We start from the raw sequence: 8,629 nt of genomic DNA, 5'->3' as shown, positions 1-8,629 counted from the left end.
GATTCATGCCCCTTACATTATTTGTCATTTTTCCTCCTTATAGTAAGTAATGCCCAGTATACATTATGCCACATACTGCAATGGCCCTTAGACATTATGCCGCACACAATAATGCACGACACAATATGCACACACTGTAATGCCCCCGACACATTATGCCACACACCGTAATGTCTGTGACACATTATGCCACACACCGTAATGCCTGTGACACATTATGACAGGAATCGCAATGCCCGTTATACATTATGCTACACACTGCAATGCCCCTGATACATTATAGCACATACAATGTCTGTGACACATTATGACACACACCGCAATGTCCGTGATACATTATGCCACACACTGCAATGCCCGATACATTATAGCACATACAATGCCTGTGACACATTATGCCACACACTGCAATGACCTTGAGACATTATACCACAATGCCCGTGATATAGTATACCATACACCGTAATGCCTGTGACACATACCGCAATGCCCTGCCCGTTATACCCTATGCCACACACATCGCAATGCCCGTTATGTATTATGCCACACTGCAATGACCCTGAGACATTATACCACATACCACAATGCCCGTGATATAGTATACCACACACCGTAATGCCTGACACATTATGACACACACCGCAATGTCCGTGATACATTATGCCACACACTGCAATGACCCTGAGACATTATACCACATATCACAATGCCCGCGATATAGTATACCATACACCGTAATGCCTGTGACACTTTATGACACACACCGCAATGTCCGTGATACATTATGCCACACACCGTAATGCCCATTACACATTAAGTCCTACAGTAAGGCTTCTAATTACTTTTCAATTACCTGCTCGTTGTCAGGGGTTTCATGCACTGGGTGTCATGCTCGTTGCCAGGGGTTTCATGCTCTTGGTTCCATGCACGGTGCCAGGGGTTTTCATGCTCAGGGTGTCATGCTCGTTGCCAGGGGTTTCATGCACTGGGTGTCATGCTCGTTGCCAGGTGTTTCATGCACTGGGTGTCATGCTCGTTGCCAGGTGTTTCATGCACTGGGTGTCATGCTCGTTGCTAGGAGGTAGTCCTTGTTGCTAGGGCTCTGCTCCCAGTGCCACATATGTCCCCAGTGCCAGATATTCCCCCACGGTGCCAGGTACTTACATGCCCCAGTGCCAAATATAGTCGTCCCCCCCATATGCCAGGTACACATATACCCCCCCAGTGCCACATATGCCCCCAGTGCCACATATGCCCCCAGTGCCAGATATGCCCCCAGTGCCATATATTCCCCCCCAGTGCCAAATATGCCCCCAGTGCCATATATGCCCCCAGTGCCAGATATTCCCCCCCAGTGCCAGATATTCCCCCCGTGCCATATATGCCCCCAGTGCCATATATTCCCCCCCAGTGCCATATATGCCCCCCGTGCCATATATGCCCCCAGTGCCAGATATCCCCCCCAGTGCCATATATGCCCCCAGTGCCAGATATTCCCCCCCAGTGCCATATATGCCCCCAGTGCCAGATATTCCCCCCCAGTGCCATATATGCCCCAGTGCCAGATATCCCCCCCCCAGTGCCAGATATTCCCCCCAGTGCCAGATATCCCCCCCCAGTGCCATATATGACCCCAGTGCCAGATATTCCCCCCCAGTGCCATATATGCCCCCCGTGCCATATATGCCCCCAGTGCCAGATATCCCCCCCCCCCCGAGGGCCATATATGCCCCCAGTGCCAGATATTCCCCCCCAGTGCCATATATGCCCCAGTGCCAGATATCCCCCCCCCAGTGCCAGATATTCCCCCAGTGCCAGATATGCCCCCAGTGCCAGATATTCCCCCCCAGTGCCATATATGCCCCCAGTGCCAGATATTCCCCCCCAGTGCCATATATGCCCCAGTGCCAGATATCCCCCCCCAGTGCCAGATATTCCCCCCAGTGCCATATATGCCCCAGTGCCAGATACCCCCCCCCCAGTGCCATATATGCCCCCAGTGCCAGATATTCCCCCCAGTGCCATATATGCCCCCCGTGCCATATATGCCCCCAGTGCCAGATATCCCCCCCCAGTGCCATATATGCCCCCAGTGCCAGATATTCCCCCCCAGTGCCATATATGCCCCAGTGCCAGATATCCCCCCCAGTGCCAGATATGCCCCCAGTGCCAGATATTCCCCCCAGTGCCAGATATTCCTCCCTCCCCCCCCCGTGCCATATATGCCCCCAGTGCCATATATGCCCCAGTGCCAGATATCCCCCCCCCCCAGTGCCAGATATTCCCCCCAGTGCCAGATATTCCCCCCAGTGCCATATATGCCCCAGTGCCAGATATCCCCCCCCCAGTGCCATATATGCCCCCAGTGCCAGATATTCCCCCCCAGTGCCATATATGCCCCCAGTGCCAGATATCCCCCCCCCCCCCGAGTGCCATATATGCCCCGTGCCAGATATTCCCCCCCAGTGCCATATATGCCCCAGTGCCAGATATCCCCCCCCAGTGCCAGATATGCCCCCAGTGCCAGATATGCCCCCAGTGCCAGATATTCCCCCCCAGTGCCATATATGCCCCCAGTGCCAGATATTCCCCCCCAGTGCTATATATGCCCCAGTGCCAGATATCCCCCCCCAGTGCCAGATATTCCCCCCAGTGCCATATATGCCCCAGTGCCAGGTATCCCCCCCAGTGCCATATATGCTCCCAGTGCCAGATATTCCCCCAAGTGCCATATATGCCCCCCGTGCCATATATGCCCCCAGTGCCAGATATCCCCCCCCAGTGCCATATATGCCCCCAGTGCCAGATATTCCCCCCCAGTGCCATATATGCCCCAGTGCCAGAAATCCCCCCCCCCAGTGCCAGATATGCCCCCAGTGCCAGATATGCCCCCAGTGCCAGATATTCCCCACAGTGCCGGATATTCCTCCCTCCCTCCCCCCCCCCCCCCGTGCCATATATGCCCCCAGTGCCAGATATTTACCCCCCCCCCCCCCCCGTCGCTTTTTGGAGGGACACGGAGGGCACAGCTCGTCTCTCCTGTGTCCCTCCTGCTGCATCATCTCCGGCGGCCGCGGGTCTAATAGGGGGAAGTGCCGGTTCGTGAGCCAATTAGAGCTCACGGACGGCACTTCCCCCTATTAGACCCGCGGCCGCTGGAGATGATGCAGCAGGAGGGACACAGGGAGGCGCGCTGTGAGCCCTCCGTGTCCCTCCACCAAGCGGCGGAGGGAAGGAGACTGCAGACTGACATGCGGACGCTCGTCCGCATGTCAGTCTGCTGTAAATCAGTGGCGCCCCCGCAGCCCCTCGCCCCCAAGCCACCGCGAGGACTGCGGGGGCAGTAGTTACGCCACTGTCCTGAGAGGACATGTCCTCAGCTTCATATGACACAGAGTCCCTGGACATAGCTGACTGGAGACCCCAAACACTCCACACACACACACAGGGTATGTTAGACAGAGGTCCCCCCCCCCCTGAGAATGGCAAGAGAGACACAGAGATCAGAGCCAACCTACACACAGCACTGTTATATATAAAGGACACCCCTTATCAGCACCTACTGTGTACTGTAATAGTTGCACAGATCAAATTCACAGCCTCCCCCTCCTGGTACTGCACAGGATAGCTGGAGTTGTTTGGAGGGACAGCTCTGTCAGCAACTGTGTACAGGAACTGCAGGCAGGAAAATGGCGCTGAACGCTGCTGTGTCCGCTCTGAGGAGAAGCTCCGCCCATTGAAGATGGCTCGTCTTCCCGCACAAATTCTTTATACTGGCCTGAGGACTCCGTCGCACGGCGGGGGATTCCGTCCCCTGTTGAGCGTCTGTGTACGGAGGATTGTGACGCAAGCCTGGGGATCCAGTCTCCGGTTAGCGTCTGTGACCAGTGTAGGGTATTAAGACGCTGGCTCAGGACACCCCTCAAAGCCCCAATACTGTGTGCCGCTGAGCCTTCCTGGAGCGCAACCATTCAGAGTTGCGCTCCTACCCTTGTGCCGCCATATCTCGCCTCTTCTGATCTTCTGGCTCTGTAAGGAGGTGGAGGCATGCTGCCGGGGTGAGCGATGCCCTGTGGTGGGATGTTCGATCCCCTCAGAAGCTCAGTGTCCTGTCAGCGGAGATAGTGGCTCAGACCCCTCAGGGCGGACACTACTCCCCTCCATAGTCCCTCGAAGCAGGGAGGCTGTTGCCAGCAGCCTCCCTGTAAAATAATAAACTCTAAAATAAACTTTTACTAAAGAAGCTCTGTAGAGCTCCCCTAGCTGTGACTGGCTCCTCCGAGCACATTTTCTAAACTGGGTCTGGTAGGAGGGGCATAGAGGGAGGAGCCAGCCCACACTCTCAAACTCTTAAAGTGCCAATGGCTCCTAGTGGACCCGTTTATTCCCCATGGTACTAATGTGGACCCCAGCATCCTATAGGACATAAGAGAAAAGGAATAAAAATCCCAAACCAATGTGGCTTAACAAAAAGATAAAGGAACTTATGGGCAAGTAAAGGCGAGCATTCAAAAAATACAAATCTGACGGGAATGCAGTCATTTCAGCACTATAAGGACTGTAACAAAATATGCAAAAAAGAAATAAGAGCGGCTAAAGTAGAAACTGAAAAACTAGTAGCAAAGGAAAGCAAATCCCAAAAAAATTCTTTAAACACATCAACAACAAGAGATTAAAGAAGGAGAGTATAGGCCCTTTAAAAGACAAGTTGGGAGTCTTAGTCAAAAATTATAAGGACATAGCGGACAAACTAAATGAGTTTTTTTTCAACGGTATTTACAAGAGAGGACCAAATTCAGGGACTAACACACAATCTCAATAATGATGCTGTCCGACTGATAAGTGCTTATTTAAGTGAGGAGGTAGTCTGTGACCGATTCTAAAATGTAAAGATTAATAAGTCACCAGGTCCCGATGGAATTCACCCAAGGGTTCTAATGGAGCTTCACTCTGAACTTGGAAGACCGCTATTTTTGATCTTTAAAGATTCAGTTATATCAGGTATGGTTCCCAAATACTGGCGTATAGCGGAAGTAGTGGCAAAATTCAACAAGGGAAGTAAAGCTGAACCGGGTAATTATAGACCAGTTAGTGGGGAAAGTATTGGAAGGTATTCTAAGGGATAGTGGGGGTCATTCCGAGTTGTTCGCTCGCAAGCTGCTTTTAGAAGCTTTGCACACGCTAAGCCGCCGCCTACTGGGAGTGAATCTTAGCTTATCAAAATTGCGAACGAAAGACTAGCAAAATAGCGAATAGACACCTCTTAGCAGTTTCTGAGTAGCTCCACACTTACTCGGCATCTGCGATCAGTTCAGTGCTTGTCGTTCCTGGTTTGACGTCACAAACACACCCAGCGTTCGCCCAGACACTCCTCCGTTTCTCCAGCCACTCCCGCGTTTTTCCCAGAAACGGTAGCGTTTTTTCGCACACACCCATAAAACGGCCTGTTTCCGCCCAGAAACACCCACTTCCTGTCAATCACATTACGATCACCAGAACGAAGAAAAAACCTCGTAATGCCGTGAGTAAAATACCTAACTGCATAGCAAATTTACTTGGCGCAGTCGCACTGCGGACATTGCGCATGCGCATTAGCGACTAATCGCTCCGTTGCGAGAAAAAAATACAGAGCGAACAACTCGGAATGACCCCCAGTATTCAGAACTTCATTGAAGTCAATAAGGTCATTAAAAGGAATCAACATGGATTTGTGAAGGACAGATCATGTCAAACCAACTTACTTGGCTTTTATGAAACAGTAAGTGCGAACCATGATCAGGAGGTAGATGTAATCTTTTTAGACTTTGCCAAAGCTTTCGAATCTGTACCACACATGTGACTTATCTATAAGCTACAAGAAATAGGGCTAGGAAGCATAATATGTACTTGGTTCAAAAATTGGTTAGATAATAGGGAGCAGCGCGTTTTGGTTAATGGATGATTTTCAAATTGGACTGAAGTGCTAAGTGGTGTGCCACAAGGGTTTGTACTAGGACCACTTTTGTTCAACATTTTCATTAATGACCTAACAGAAGGTCTAGAGAGCATGGTGTCAATTTTTGCAGACGATACCAAATTGTGTAAAGTTATAAATATGGAGGGGGATGCTGAGTCTCTTCAGAACGACTTAGTTAAATTAGAAGCATGGGCAGCCAAATGGAGAATGCGTTTCAATACAGACAAGTGTAAGGTAATGAACTGTGGTATCAAGAACAAAAATTACACCTACATACTAAATGGGTTAACATTAGGGGATTCTGTACTGGAAAAGGACTTAGGTGTCCTCATAGATAGCAAACTAAGCAACAGTACCCAAAGTAGGATTGCAGCAAAGAAGACTAATAAGATATTAGCATGCATAAAACGTGGAATTGATGCAAGGGACGGGAGTGTTATACTCCCATTATATAAATCACTAGTGAGGCCATAACTTGAATACTGTGTGCAATTTTGAGCACCATACTACAAAAAAGATATTCTGGAGCTAGAAAAGGTTCAGAGGCGGGTGACCAAACTAATTAAAGGCATGGAGACGCTGGAATACGAGGAAAGGCTTGCAAGGCTAGGCATGTTTACACTGGAAAAGGGGAGACTAAGAGGGGACATGATCAACATCTACAAATATATAAGGGGACAATACACAGAGCTTGCGCAGGACCGGTTTTCGGTAAGATCAGCACAGAGGACACGTGGACACTCGCTTAGGTTAGAGGAGAGGAGATTCTGCACAATGCGGCGTAAAGGTTTTTTCACAGTAAGGACAGTATGGGGGAAATTTACTAAGCTCCCGATTTTGACCGAGATGCCGTTTTTTCATCAAAGTGTCATCTCGGTAATTTACTAAGCACTAATCACGGCAGTGATGAGGGCATTCGTAATTTTTTGCAAGTTCAGGTAAAAAATTACGAATGAATACACCATCGGTCAAAACGCGGCTGTTTAAGTATGAATCTCGGTCATTTACTAAGAAGTGCAAAGCAAAAAAAGAACAAACACTGCCGTGAAAAATTACAACTCGTAAAAAAGTGCTAAAAAAAAACAGACCTTTTTTTTTTCCCCGTGATTAGATAGGCATGCAGGGATCCATGAGATCCGTGCATGTATATCAATGGGAAGGGGTGGGAAAGTGCTTATTTGGTCAAAAAAAATTGCGTGGGGTCCCCCCTCCTAAGCATAACCAGCCTCGGGCTCTTTGAGCCGATCCTGGTTGCAAAAATATGGGGGAAAAAATGACAGGGGTTCCCCCATATTTAAGCAACCAGCATCGGGCTCTGCGCCTGGTCCTGGTCCCAAAAATACGGGGGACAAAAAGAGTAGGGGTCCCCCGTATTTTTAAAACCAGCACCGGGCTCCACTAGCTGGACAGATAATGCCACAGCCGGGGGTCACTTTTATACAGTGCCCTGCGGCCGTGGCATCAAAAATCCAACTAGTCACCCCTGGCCGGGGTACCCTGGGGGAGTGGGGACCCCTTCAATCAAGGGGTCCCCCCCCCCCAGCCACCCAAGGGCCAGGGGTGAAGCCCGAGGCTGTCCCCCCCCATCCAATGGGCTGCGGATGGGGAGGCTGATAGCCTTTGTTGTAAAAGAAAATATATTGTTTTTAGTAGCAGTACTACAAGTCCCAGCAAGCCTCCCCCGCATGCTGGTACTTGGAGAACCACAAGTACCAGCATGCGACGGAAAAACGGGCCCGCTGGTACCTGTAGTACTACTACTAAAAAAATACCCAAAAAAAGACAAGACACACACACCATGAAAGTATAATTTTATTACATACATACACACATACATACATACTTACCTTAATTTCCCACGCAGGTCGGTCCTCTTCTCCAGTAGAATCCAAGGGGTACCTGTTGAAGAAATTATACTCACGAGATCCAGGGGTCCAGACTCCTCGGGAAATCCAGGGGTAATCCACGTACTTGCATAAAATAAGAAAACGGAAAGCCGAGCCACGAACTGAAAGGGGCCCCGTGTTTTCACATGGGACTCCTTTCCACGAATGCCAGAAACCCACTCTGACTGATGTCTAAGTGGGTTTCTTCAGCCAATCAGGGAGTGCCACGTTGTAGCACTCTCCTGATCGGCTGTGTGCTCCTGTACTGAGTGACAGGCAGCACACGGCAGTGTTACAATGTAGCGCCTATGCGCTACATTGTAACCAATGATGGGAACTTTCTGCCCTGCGGTTGACCTAAAGTGACGTCACCGCTGAGCAGAAAGTTCCCATCATTGGTTACAATGTAGCGCATAGGCGCTACATTGTAACACTGCCGTGTGCTGCCTGTCACTCAGTACAGGAGCACACAGCCGATCAGGAGAGTGCTACAACGTGGCACTCCCTGATTGGCTGAAGAAACCCACTTAGACATCAGTCAGAGTGGGTTTCTGGCATTCGTGGAAAGGAGTCCCATGTGAAAACATGGGGCCCCTTTCAGTTCGTGGCTCGGCTTTCCGTTTTCTTATTTTATGCAAGTACGTGGATTACCCCTGGATTTCCCGAGGAGTCTGGACCCCTGGATCTCGTGAGTATAATTTCTTCAACAGGTACCCCTTGGATTCTACTGGAGAAGAGGACCGACCTGCGTGGGAACTTAAGGTAAGTATGTATGTATGTGTGTATG

This window comes from Pseudophryne corroboree, chromosome 3 (genome assembly GCF_028390025.1).
Source record: "Pseudophryne corroboree isolate aPseCor3 chromosome 3, aPseCor3.hap2, whole genome shotgun sequence".
Taxonomy (NCBI): Eukaryota; Metazoa; Chordata; class Amphibia; order Anura; family Myobatrachidae; genus Pseudophryne; species Pseudophryne corroboree.
Note: the sequence above shows the minus strand (reverse complement) of the source record.